Source organism: Temnothorax longispinosus, chromosome 5, assembly GCF_030848805.1.
Source record: "Temnothorax longispinosus isolate EJ_2023e chromosome 5, Tlon_JGU_v1, whole genome shotgun sequence".
NCBI classification, from domain to species: Eukaryota; Metazoa; Arthropoda; class Insecta; order Hymenoptera; family Formicidae; genus Temnothorax; species Temnothorax longispinosus.
In genome coordinates this window covers 23182491-23197315 of record NC_092362.1, presented here as the reverse complement: position 1 = coordinate 23197315, position 14825 = coordinate 23182491, and the positions used below count along the sequence as shown (strand labels likewise).

The 14825-nt window shown below is 32.7% G+C and overlaps 1 protein-coding gene and 1 long non-coding RNA gene across 9 annotated transcripts in view; one reads left to right on the top strand and one right to left on the bottom strand.

Moving 5' to 3' along the window:
• Nucleotides 1–14825, bottom strand: part of LOC139812652 (protein amalgam) — a 294458-nt gene that overhangs the window by 143073 nt on the left and 136560 nt on the right. The gene's annotated exons all lie outside the window — the stretch shown is intronic.
• Nucleotides 616–5721, top strand: LOC139812653 (uncharacterized). The gene is made up of 3 exons (XR_011731905.1): nucleotides 616–1964; nucleotides 3970–4140; nucleotides 4456–5721. It is a non-coding gene; the product is annotated as an uncharacterized lncRNA (long non-coding RNA).

The window sequence follows — 14825 nt, the reverse complement described above, 5'->3', positions numbered from 1 at the left end:
TTATACCTCTTTAACAGATTTCCAGATAGAAATATCCCATCTTCAAATATTGCGCTAAATTTTTTAGGAACATGCTATTTTGCATCTGCAATAATATAACATTATTATTAAGATATTTAATGTATTTTCCATAATAAGTTAAAAATTATATTAATATGTGTTAGAATAACATATATATAATTAATATAGTAATAAGCGAATATCACTTATTAAACAATTATTATTATTAATTACTACATAATTATTAAAATGTTTAAATTGTAAACTATATTAATTTCTGTAATATGGTACAAATAGTAACGTAAACAAAATATTATAGCGCAAAATAATAATATAAATAAGTACCATATAGTTTATACATGCACAATTTTTACTGTTAATTGTATTTTGTATTGTAAGGTAATTTTTTGAATTTTATTATATTTTTCATTATATTTGTCGTAGCAAAATATTATATACTCATAAAACTACCATTTGTTTAACTATTTTAAATCAAAATGTGATCATTATGTTTATAATATGTGCAATATTAATGTTAAATAGCAATTAACTCAATTAATAATTAATTTCTAATTAAATACGTACAATTAATTAGCAGTGTTAACGATAGATTGTAATAAGAGAACATTAAATAGGATTTAAGTTAAATAATTAATTCTAATAAAATACAAAGATTTTAAAATAGAACTTTGCGTTTTAAATCCATAACTACTATAAAAAGCTACATAAGTTGAAATTAAAACCCAACAGAAGCTGCGATGTATTACTTACGTATTAAAAATGTACTAACATCTATAGATATCTGCAGATAACAGATATGCACAAAGCGCGTATCAGAATTAATTATAATTATTTATGACATCGTCAATAATTATATCCGTAATCAAGCTTACACAATGCTTAAATATTTATCTCTACTTTTAAAATAAATACCTAATTTCTTTTTTTAAAGGATCAACGTCGAAAGTTTATTCGAAGCAAATTCTTTATATCTTTCATCGCCCGTCTGCCTTTCAAGATCTTTGTATTTACTTTGTATTTACCCATTTACTTAACGTAATTAAGTCTTTAATGTCTGATTGATTAGGCTCGCCATGATTACGTGCAGCTCAAATCGGGCATGTGAAGCTTCACGTGAAGGTTCCAGCAATGACGGCAATCAGAGTACCGTGGTCGTGATGAAAATACAGGGGCTCGTGGAAATCCGAAGCTTAGAGGTTCCACTGTCCGTTCAATGTACAATTATACAGTTTAAATGAAAAAGACGGTCGAAGGTCTCGGCTAACCGACAACAACGAAACTCTTGGTTTCCAGCACGAGTTAACCGGAGACGGGAGTTCACATGCGAGGTCAATATGGAAGGGTTCCTCGAATCGTGACGTAAGCAGTTAAGCTTCTTGCGTAAAAGACAGTTTGCTAATCAAACCGTATATCACATCTTTAACTACGTGCTATTATTTCTCACGTTGATAATAATAATTAGAGATATCTTCTGATGAAATGTTCTCTCGTAAAAAAAGACTTGACGTCGCAAATTGATTATAGAAAAGAAGGATTAACGTAGGCTCTAATTGACTCTAATATAGCGGGTTGTTACGCATTCGCAAAGATTGATTGCCAGTTGCATAAACACTCACAAACGTGTTTGTAAAATGTATTACTATACTTCTCACGAAAGAGACATCATAGACAGCATATCGTATCGCATACACGCGTCTACTCTTTGTCGCGTAACATCAATATCGACGTTCGGGAATGTTGGACATTTCTTTTTCCAGAACAAAGTAAATTTATCCGCGTTTCTCTTACACAACGGGGACAGTTTGATTTCCCCTGCGAGAGATTTGCGAAAAACACGACGAAATGATGTCTTTCTAACAGCCAAAACGAAAGCACGCGTGAACATTGTCTCCGCAACAACAAGTCAGTCACCAAAGGCGAGTTTGCGACTGGTTTTGGTAATTGTGAGTATTCATTGTGCAAGAATCTTTCTTTTCAGGCGATGTGTCGCTTATACTCACTTTCTTTCGACGCGCGATGCTTTTACAATTTTTTTTTCGAATATAAAAGCGCTGCAAATGCAACCAACGGCGGACCATTTGTGCTTCTGCTCAAGAAGAAACTAATCACGCTTGGTCTTGAGGCATTTCGTTCTCACAAGGTATTAAATACCCGACTCAGGACCATTTGCCTTTGTTTAGATGAATTAATTGGAAAATGAAATACTCTCTCTCTCTCTCTCTCTCTCTCTCTCTCTCTCTCTCTCTCTCTCTCTCTCTCTCTCTCTTTCTCTCTCTCTCTCCCTCTCTACCCTTGCAATGATCCTTTGCAGTTTTTATGAAGCAACGGCGTACAAAGAAATTTCTTCTGAATATTGATTTTGCGTTAAAGAGTTGTGGCAAAGAATTAAAAAAAATGCATTTCGAATATTATATACAGAATATCGAAAAAATGAATACATGTAAACTATCTACACAGAATGCTGCACTAAATCGAAATGTTTTATCTCTCATGAATGTTTCTAATTCAAGAAAATTCGACGTGTAAAATATTAAAATATACAAACATTGTGTACATATTGTAACTTTTTCCATTACTGTTATACTATCCGAAAAGCGTAACATATGTATACGCACCAAATGTATGCCGAATTTATATAGAAACTAGTATAATCATTCACGCAACATTTGCTCGCTAACGCAACTTACCTCTATTTTCTATGAATTACTGATCGCACTTTAGGGAACTTAAATAATAAATCGCCGGTCGATAATTCCGCTCGGCGCGGCGCGCACGGCCGCGGACTCGCGTCCCTGGGATTTACAACAAAGGGCACTTTAATCTGCCGCAGGAAATCCATACATAACGCGAGCATGTTCTCGCGACCGCGAAATAAAACAATGACGACGACGGTATCCTTTGCAACGAACGAATCTACGAGTGCGAGTTTACACCGCGCGGTGTAGTATTCATGACGCGCGCGCGGACACACGCGGGCGTGATGAGAAGATAGTGGTGGGAGAGGGGGGAAAGAGGGTTTCCCCCTTTCAGGCCGCGCACCGCTTTGCTCTTTCGGTGTGCACGATGCTTTCACAATTGTTTTCCTAAATGAAAGCTCGAGAAAGTGCAACCGTCGTCGTAGGTGGAGCGAGAGGAAAAGCGCGGGGGATGGTCGGACACGAACGCGAGGAACAGGGGGGTTTAAAAGGGCTTAGTTACACTGCATCTCATTGTTACTGTAGCCCGGTATCACCGACGCTTCCTACCCGCTTCCTAGAACTTTATGCCCCCTCATCGCGAAAGTTTGGAACTTACCCCCTCGACACGAGAGCTTTTTAACCCCGCCTACCTCACTCGAGCCAACGAATCGCGGCCGCTAATGGCGCAAAATCCTAGCGGATAATGCGCGATAGCGAAATTCGGACATTTGCGCGAGGTGTCCGAGTTTGTCGCGAAAGGATTTCTTTATGCGCTGAATGTTCGTGGAAGATTAGCCTTTCTTTTGTTTATATTCCGACAATAGATCTTGTTTCTTACAGAGACGAATACGTTAAAGTAATATAAAGTTACAAATTTGCGAAGTAGATAGAGATATAACGGAACATTGATTAATATTCCAGTTAAATAAAGCATTGTCTTAAAAACTATATTAAATGTTTGCATAATTATATTAATTTGTTAAATCTTATATAAAAAATTATGCTTTCTCTTGCCAGATAATAAATTATTCATTTATTTATAATTGATAAGAATAATTCTTCAATACACACTGGGATAAAGGCTTAAAAACAGATGACTGTAGACTGTCTTAATGTCTTTGCTGAATTATTCACGATTCATTACAGTGCATCGAGTCGTTATTGACGACATCTGGAAATATGTTATGTGTAGTTAAAGGCTTTTCAATAATGCATTTCCGGAAACTATGAGAATTACTGCCGACCACGCGATAAAAAGCTTTAATTCCAGATCGAACTCTACCAGGAACAATGCCATTTCCTGAATCGGGAATTGGGATTTCGTGGTCATGGGGTCGAAGCGTGATATGACTTCCCAGTTCTGCAGAGAGATCGAGCTTTATTTAGGTCCCGCCTGATAAATTTGGTCGTATACAAAGTGGACGTGTTCAGGATTCCCTAGGTGACTTCGCTCATATCATTCGAATAGATCTTTATCATATATGGATCTCATGGAAACTATTCTCGTTTTATCATCTTTTATTGTTGCTTATCATACGCAAATCAAATTTTTTGATATATAAATAACATTAAATAATTAAGAAACTAATGTGCTTATCATAAATTTATAACATTTTCATTAAAAATTTCTATAAATTTATTTATTTTCAAGAAATGTGCTGTGGCGAGACAAAAAGTTTATTTAATATATTAATATGTAAAATCAAATATATTATTAAAAAGTAGATAAAGCTGATATGAATAAAAAATGTTTTAGGGGAGACCGAGGCTTGTTGGCACAGGGAGCAAGTTGGCAATGCGTCCCGTTTATGTATTTATGGCGAAAGAAACAATGGAAAAGTTATCACAAAATATATCTTTTATGACATAGGTACTTTTCCCAAAGTTTTATTTAAGGATGTATGGGTGACATCTCAAAGCATTACCAAAAATCTAAAAATTTCATAGATTGTTCTATTATTACGTCTAAGTATCTATGTAAAATTTCAGCACAATTCTCTTACTGGTTTAAAAGTTATTGTAATTAAGGATGTATTAGAGGTATTTCAAATATATTCAGAAAATGCTGTAAATTGTTTTTAAATTAAATTAAAAATACTCTGTAAAATTTTGAAGTTATTTAAGAGTTATTTAAGTTTAAAGTTGATAAAATTAACATTATCCCTTATAGAGAATCGACATTTTTGCTGTAAATATAAATAAAATATAAATAAACCATTAAGAGATATTTCTTAAACTTTTTTTATGTGTAAAACATACATCATTGATATTGTATTTTAAGTTTCAAAATTTTTTGCAACAAAACAATTTTTTTAATTGTTTAAACAATACTAATTATTTAAAGAACAAAAAATCATACTCAAACTGTTAACGGTAATCCCTTCTAACATATAAAAATTTTTGAGTTGTTTGACATACATGCAAAGTCTTCTTTTATTGAAATTAAGTTTAACTTTTAGCAAGGACTGTACGACCCATACATCCTTAAATCAAACAAGTTTTACAATAAAAAAAAAACTCTAATTCAAGAAGTGGCAAGTAAATTTTCGAGCGTTTCAAAATATCGTATTAATGTTCTTCAGCTTGAGAAGTAGATCAAAGTGACTTATTATTAGTTAAAAGAAAAGTTTCTATACGACATGTTATTTCGAGTAACAACAGTAATTTAATAAAATGACTGAAATCAAATATATGTAGAGATGGGGTATGTTGACTCATATTTTAAGGCACGTTTAGCTTGACTTGCTGTAACCGCGCGCATGAGACGTGTGTGAATATGTTGTGAACTATCTACAATGCTAATAGAAGCATATATATTTATATAAGGATAAAGAATTTTACTTTATATACCCCAAGGGGCCTTAAAGGGCGTTTTAAAGGGACGTACCCAACCCTAACCTCCAATTCATCCTACTACCTTACTGTTTCCTACTTTCCTACTTTGGACCAACGGTTTAACGTCTCTTCCGAAAGACAGAGCCCAGTTTTCTCCGCATCTGCACGGAGGGGCGCGGTTTTTTCGGAAAAAACTTTTCCATGATTCATAGCTCTAGTGGACTCGAACTTACGAGTCTGGCGCTCTACCACTAGACCACACCGCCGCCCCATATATATATATATATATATATATATATATATATATATATATATATATATTTAATATTTTTATATTAAAGAAAGCTACATCTTAAATAGTTTACAATTGTTTTTCTGCAACAGCATTTTGCTATTCAATCATTAAAAAATAACTTTAAAAGATATAATCTTTATCAAGAAGTACATATCTGCTATATCTGTATTTTGTATTTCTATTAATATTGTTATAATTATGATAAATATATCAAAATATAGAGTTCTATCTACCACTATATTGGTTAATATTGTAAACCGCTGCAGTGTAAATTGCTTCTCATATTCCTTATTTAAACAATACATATTATTTATTTAGGTATAAATATTTCTGTTTTGTTATATTAAATTTCACATACAGTATAAATTTTAAAACTAAAATTATTTTATGTAAATATTTTTAAATACACAAATCACGATACTGATTTTTTTAAATTTTACTATGCAATCACTCTTATACTGTTCGTGTATAAAGATACAATACAGCAAATAAAATATTACGTTATTACTCAATGTCTAATATCTAAATCAATTCTTTTAAGCCGCAGAATCAAAGATTAGCATAAAATTTTGTATTACAGTTGGTATTTATTGCCACAATCACAAGAGATTATAGAGTAGTTGATTACGTATTTAGACAAAAAGAAAACAAATTAGTCTGCTCATTAAATTTTTCATGCAACGATAACGGAATGAGAAAATTCATGGTATCGATAGAAACCCTCGTGGAATTCTTCCTGCAGCTTGACATTAACGAGAAATTAATCACCGGCCATCGAGTGATTATCTAGAGCCTAACGATCGTTTCCAGCAAGGTGTAAAAATCGCTCAGCCGATGCGAGCAGCTCTTAGGAACGACATTCATTGATAATAATTGGATGAGCATCGCTGCATTATCGTCTTCCAATAACCGAGATGGGTCAGGGGACACATCTACTGCCAACTTCTAGATATTCCAGAGTCAGCACAGTCATTACAAACACTTCGCGAGACTCTTAAGAACGCCGTTTGCTCGTTGAGCCAAGTCCCTCCGGCTCCAATCGACGATATCTGAATGACGCGTCGCGTTTCGCAATACGCATAACTACCAAATGATATCGCCGAATTACATGCGACTCCGACAATACGGTCATTATGATTGACGATTGATAGTAAGTCCCAATAGTTATGAAACCTAAAGAAATATTAAAGGAAAACGTAATTCTCTCTTTTCGTAAAATTCTTTCTTTTCATTGAAATCGATAAACTATAAATATGTGTGATTTTATAATTGCGACACGTGTTACTCTGTTGCGTCATTTAAAAAATTGTTAGAATATGCAAGAATTCTTGCTGCATTAATCAAGTCAAAATCAACTATCATTAATCATATCAATTCTCAATGTCAATTACTCGGTATAAAATACATTTTTAAGTATCGTAACATTCCGCTACGTCATTTGACCTTAGTTCCACTCAACTTCTGATATATCAATCAATTGCGATTATCTTGACATTAATATAATAGATTAGAAAAAATATGCATGCTGATATTATATTTCTGTATGAAAAGGCATTTCGTCGCACGCATGACAAAATCTACGTTCTGCTTGATGAAATACAAATTGCGACTTTTGGCTCGAGGATACCCTTCAACTCGATACGATCATCCCAAAAAGATGCATTTTTCGATAAGGGAGATCAAGAAAATTGCTAGGGCTGTCGTGAAATCGACTAGTTTCAAGAACGTTTCATTTTCATCTCGGCCATTCCCTCGCTGACTGGAAATTTCACAGGGATGACGCGGTTGATTGGATTAACTTCCTGGAGAAGAGGAGCGCAATAACGATAACGGATAGCAGGTTGTCCTTTTAAATAAAGCTCTGTAAAACAGAAAAAAAGAAGAGACAGAAGGGGAGAGAAGAGAGGAAAAAAGAAAGGGAAAATATGGCGTGTATGGCCAAAATATTTTCAAACCTCCATATCGCGTATAAAATTTCCATTGCACTGCAATCTCAATTAATTCAAAAATGCATCTTTTGCAAATGCATATTTTTTCGTTCCTGCGTTAGCGCTTATCAACCGACACATATACGCAGTAATAGCAGTACATTATTCTTTCACCGTATGCATGTTTTGTATCAATTTTTTTTAGTGCGTGATATGCAGCGATATAATATAAACATTTTTTTTTACGAAAAATCTGATGTTTTGTTCTACGATTTTGCAGTGTTATTTATGACCTGAAATTGCTGCGGTGAGAGGTTTATTTCACGCGTTTTATGTTACATGTCAACCATATTTTATATGTAATTTTTTACTACTAAAAAAATAAATATGAATACTGCATAAACAAAATATTGTGTGTGCGGTCTAAAATAAAATTTCCAGCCCAAATAAGTGCGTCTAAAATAAAACCATTTCCATCCACAGTTCTCTAACTTATGAAAGTATGAAATACTTATTCGCCATATCGAAAAAAATTATAAGATGTAAAATATAATCAAGATGTTGTCATTAATTCTTAAACGCAAAAATAATTTTAGTTTTGCTATACAAAACCTTTTTAACTAAAAATCCTATATTTATCGGTATCTAATTTAATTTAATTTTTTCCGATAATATTTGCAGTCTTTAGGTATTCGTATTTCTTTTGCACCATTCTAAGCACGGAAAATTAATTCTCCGTGCGATTAACAACCAGGATAACGTTAAGAGTACCAGCGGTTTTGTGAGATTAAGATAAGATTGTCTGTCAAGGGTAACTGTTAATCGGAAAATCCATCGTAAGATCAACCATGCAGACCCTTTCAATCGACGCTTAGCGGAAATAAACGTAAGAAGCAGCTGCAATCGCAGTAAACATAAATGCATTGCAGACACGGGCTCCATTAGAAGAAGTGCCATCGCTTGTAGAACCGATATTGGAGGGGACGTTGCTCGGGATTATCCTGTGATTCGCCCTGGAGCCACTCTGTGCCGAGAATTCGAGCAACATTGGAAATTGTCACTTTATTCGAAGGAGGATCTTACGGAAGGCTAGTGTCCGACTATCTTTCAGCTATCCTCGTCTTCTACGCCATACAATTGTTTCGAACGAGGAGCGAATGGCAGGAGAGAGTTCGTGGAACGAGTACTCCACGAAGGGTTGTGAGAGAGCGCCGCCGGGGGTGGATGAAGCGAGCACGGTGGGAACATAACGACTGCATTCAGCGCCCGAGTACCTCGCAACGGTCCACATTTTGCAACGACTTAACGAAACTTATATTCGAACGTTGAAACGCATCGGATGGAATTTCGCAAATTGAGTCTGAAGAGGAAGCCGCGCGTATAGGTGTCACGAACAACGACCAATGGTGAGTAACAATAAAATACGTATATGCTGGCCATTTCGTCGAAATCGATGGCACCGCAATGCGTAGTGAAAACATACGTTGCAATGAAAAAAATTAAGTCTACTTCCTGCCTTTCTCGGCTTCAATAAAAATCATATATTTTCATATCGAGATCGAACTAACTTAATTTACGTATATCTAGTTTTATAGGATATGGCAACAATTTTGTCTTTCTCCTGTCAAAGCTCTAAAAAGTCTAGAAGATATATTATTATTAAACTTATTCCTTAAGTATTAATTAAAGAACTAGCTCCTTCATCTAGTTCTTTAATTAATTCAGAATTAATCTTCTCTTAGAGAAATTTAATTTCACGCCACTTTTCTTCAACACGTATAAATATTCAACGGTGATATAAAGATCACTGCGTAAATAAATCTTGAATGAAAATTCTGTTAAAGCAAAATCTACATAGAATTATTCTTACTTTATTAAAAATATTTATGTATTTGTTACATCAGATTTATTTATTCAGAGCTATTATTCAATGGCTATTTTACAATAAAGTTGTGATTAATTATGGTGATGAGTCTTTCCATCATCGAGTCATTATTGACAGACTTTAAAGCGCGCCATTAGGTAAATATGTGCGCAACGCGATAACAGAGTATAATTGTAAATCTACACGAGGCCAGCAATGTAATTTTTCATCGCGCGTAATTTATGGATGAAAATGCGCACGTTCAAATAGCAACATTCTTCTTGGCTAAGCTACTGTAATTTAGAATTTGCCGATGGGATCAATAAAACGGTCATCGACACCGTTAAATCCGACCGGCGCCGCAACGTTATCGTATCTTTCGTCATCTTATCATTTAAAAATTTTGATATTTTATCGAATATTTGTTTTTTATAATAACACGTGCGACTTAATCGTTGATAAATGATTACTAAAAGTAAATATTACCTCTCGTTACGCATTATTTGAACTTAAATTATAGGTAATTGTTCACATAGTTACGACTAAAATATTCATTTTTTCTTCACTTATTCCTAGGAAAATAAATTATTATTAACATTTCTGCAGACTCGAAACGTTAAAATTGTAAATAAAGGCGGTGCATGTGCAATAAAATTTCTCTTAAATTAGAATCCTTTATTCTTAATTTATTAAAATACTAACGTAAATCTTCATAACACGTGTGTAAAAATGATTTTAATAAAGAAAATCGTTTTGAGACTCTGCGATAAATCATTATACTGAAACTGGTAGTATCGTTGCGTTTCTTGTCTATTTCTGAGAAAACTTGCATCCATCCGTGATCTTTCATTAGCTTGTGTTAATAAGAAGATAAATATTATAAACGCTGGTAATTGTCGTTGCAATTTAATCGCCACTGAAAAGTATGTGGACGATTCAACTGTTAGACTATATTTTGCACGTTTATGCATTTGCCCTTCACCATGATAAATGACAGAGTCAATTTATATATCCTTGGCATGAAATAGTATCATCATTTTATCACAGACAGTCAAGTAATCGTTAGACAAATCAACTTGCAAGTCTACGTGGAATGAATATACACACACGTCACTTTTCAATGACGTAACGTGTTGAATAACAAACTTTGCTTGCTGCACGTGTCGTAACTATTTCGAGACTATGATTATTTTTCACGCTTATATACATTTTTAACGTTTATATTTTATTTTAGTTGTGTATATATTTGTTTCTCGTTTTTAATTTGTAGCTATCTACATCTTTGATACTTGTAATAATTAAATAACATCTATTAAAACAATATAATTCCATGATATTTTAAATTTGCGAAAGCACGCGTAAATATGTTGCAACGTTATATAATCGTGCAAAATATAATTTAAACTATAAATGCTGTTATATTAATTTCTATATAATTAGTATAATTATTGAGTTAAAAATTATCGCTAATTTAAAGATTGTATATTAATTTGTATTAAAAGTTACCATTGTTAAAAATGCTACATCGGAACTAAGTTGTAACAAAATTGCTTGATATAGGTGCAGCTGCAGATCGCAATTTCTAATTTGCACGAACATGCCTGAAATTCCTGTCATTTTCCTATTCTGTCCCACACGTATAAACGCGCGTGCAATATTGCACGCAATTAGAATTTTGGACAGCTACGCCCGCGCCGGCCGATGTATTTCGCGCAGCGCGCGTGATCGCTGAATAATGTAATTGAAAACTACCGACGAGCGGTCCATTTCGTTTAATCGGTTCATATAAATAAATCGCACGGACTGTGAATACAGCGCGCCCGATACTTCAGAATTGCATGCGAGTATATAATTTTAGTCATGGCCATTAACGATTCAATCGAATAGTGATACTTATCGGCTTTGCCCGAGAATTAATTAAACCGTTAAAAATTCATCGCCATCGATCGGACTTACGAAACGCGTTCAGGAATTTCGTCCAACCGCGTGCTTTAACATGGATGTTTGACAAATTAACATGTATTTTGGAATAACTGATGACAAAGTTCCGTCACATAATTTAATATCAATATCACTGATATAATTTAAAAAAATGTATTAATTATACTTCTCACGATTGATAGACCAGACAGTTCAAAGTTCATTAGTCTACAGTCTACACCGTACATATTTTTGTCGATAAGAGGTTTGTAAATCTTTTAAGAAATAAATAATTCCTCATTTATTCATATTAACTTATTCAGTACTAACACATCAATAAGATATCAATAAAACATCAGTACTTACTTATCATTATATAATAAACATTTTATAATGAATCTCATCATGTAATTTTATTATCAATTGTGAAATTCATAAACATTTATTTTAAAAGAAACCTTCTTCTTTATCAACATACAAATTTAAATAAAAAATATAATATTTTAGAAACTCAGTTATATATACATTTACATAAATCGCAAAAGATTTAAATAAACTAAAAATGTACTCATTTTGTAATAAAAACTTCTGATAAACAAAGTCGATCAATACATCAATAGAATCTAGCTCGTATGCTTCAACAATAATAATAAATAATACTAAGCCGAAAACGAGCAATCCATAGATGTCACAAATAAAAAATAGTTTAATCTCTCAATACATATAACCTATCGATGTATAAACTCGATCAATACAAATCGAGCAGATGTCTATATATGCAGTGCGATAATCGCCGCGTATACATCTGTACAATTAGATACAATATTATCTCAATCTATTCGTGTATTCGTTTTTAAATATGACATTTACAGTCATATTAAAACTAATTTTAATTTATATTGAGTTCATAACTAATTATTAAATAAGTCATTTGTTAGAAACATAACACTAAAATATTATATAATACAATATTCAAATTTAACATAAAAATATTTCTAATCTAATTCTATATACATTGCCGCAGTTATTTTACATTTTGGATGCTATCTGATAACAAATTTTGTATATATATATTTTAAAAATATCATGGCGTTATACATGTCAAGAAAATTTGTTCCTCTAATTTTTAAAATAAAATGTAATTCCTATATTTGTTTATATTTTTATAGTTTTAGTATTACTCAAGATTAAAATTAAACGATTAAATTTAAAAACTTATTAATTAAAAAAAATCTTATCTAATTAAAAATCAATAAAATAAAAAAGGGTTTACTAGAGCCACAACTAAGAGCTCGTGTCGATGTATTCAAACAGAAAGGCAGCTTAAATCAAAGTATCGTTAAAAAGCATCATGCTGACATAAAAAAATCTTCTCTTCGATCATCTCCGACCATCGCATCGACTAGAAACTGACCGTGAGTTTGAAAATGTTCAGACTAAGAAAAAACCGTCCTATATGCAAAAAGACTGATCTCGGAGATGGTGCATATCAAGCGTCAAACCTCCGCTATAAACAAAGAAAATGACAACGAACTCCTATCCAAAAAATACTTTCTAGTAATTAAGTTTATTTCCCACACATTAAATTGTTTCCTTTGTTCCCTACTCTCCCTTAAACAACCCCTCCCTCTTTCTCCTTTTTCCTTCCTCCGCTCCTTATCAATCTGGACAAAGTCTGGGATCCACTTCTAAAAAAGGTACAAGGAAAAAAAAGATATAAAAAAAACATCTGATATAAAGTAAACGGGTAAATACCCATTGGATCCTGATAAAATTTTTTATTACTCTAATGTGCAATGCTGCAATACCACGCTCATAATCCAATGGATTACGTTGTTAAATCGAATAATATGGTATAATCAAGATAAAGACTAATCACAGACAACGATGACTTGCGCGGATGTCGTAACGTTTACTGTGCGATTTTATAATCGCGTCAATTAACTTCCTGAACAGCGAAACAACCGCGCGTGCGAATTGTTGAAGAACAAAATATCATCTGTTACATAAAGATTCTAGAGATTGCGTGCATTTTATGAAATGCAAACTCCTTGCTTATTCATCATTTGCGTGCAAATAATTAATTAATTTTGTATATTACAGTCTTTTCCTTATATTATTAATCACGTATTAAATTAAATGTCTAATAAGCATACTTTACATAAAAGATCGATCTTATTGTTTGAATAGATGTTTTGAAATATCATTGTCTGTGATTATTGTTATCGTTCATCGTCATAGTATCGACATAGTATCATTATCATTATGTAGTATTGATATATCGATATCTCATTGTATGGAATAGATAAGCATTTTGATTAACATAATACAATTAATACATGATTGCCGACATTAAAATCATTCAGAAATATTTTAGATTAACATCTTTTCTTCATAATTTACTTTCGTAATTTGCTTTTTTTTCTATTATATTACATTCTAAGTACACGAGCTGTTTCTTAGTAACATGCGTGCATCACGCACTTAAGATTACCAACCGGAAATTCTCACGATAGTTAACATGTGTCTCAGTTCCAAATTTACCAAATTATTTTCGTAATAATCATTATAAAATTAAAAATGTCGAAATTTGATTAATATTTTAATGATTATTAAAATCTGAGTTACATTAACAGTACAGTGAAGTAAGTTAAGTAAAAAAATGTTAGAGACGTATATGTTATTACAAAAGTAGTTGTGGATGAAAATGAAAAAATATATATGAACAATTTTTTATGATTTGAGAGATCAGTAGACAATTCACATTTTTTTAGTCATGGAAATCGAAGAAGAATAAATATTTTAAGAGGACAATAATGCGGAACAATTTTGTAATAAATTAAATGTACATGCAGGCAAAAATACATAATAAGCAAATATTAAACGCATTTGTCACTTTAATTATCAGTACGTTGATGAAGTGTTGTCTCGCTTCATTTATTCAATAAAAGAGCAATATGTATGTTGACTGAGATGCATATATATTGACGCAGAGTGTGAAATCCGCGGAGATTTTTTCCCCTTAAATATCACATATGAATTTCATATCCCGAGATAACGCTTATGATAGACGACCTTCGTGAATAATTCCACTATATTCTCGCCGTTCAGAAAAATTATTCAAGTTTAGGATGACGGTATTATGGACGGCGACGAATAATGCATGAATTAATTTTGGAAATCGTACATCCTTACACGGAAAAAAAGGATTATAGCTACTATAGCAAATTTAGTTGTAAAACAGGGATAACTAACATTTTTTTGCAGCGAGAGCTATAATTTAG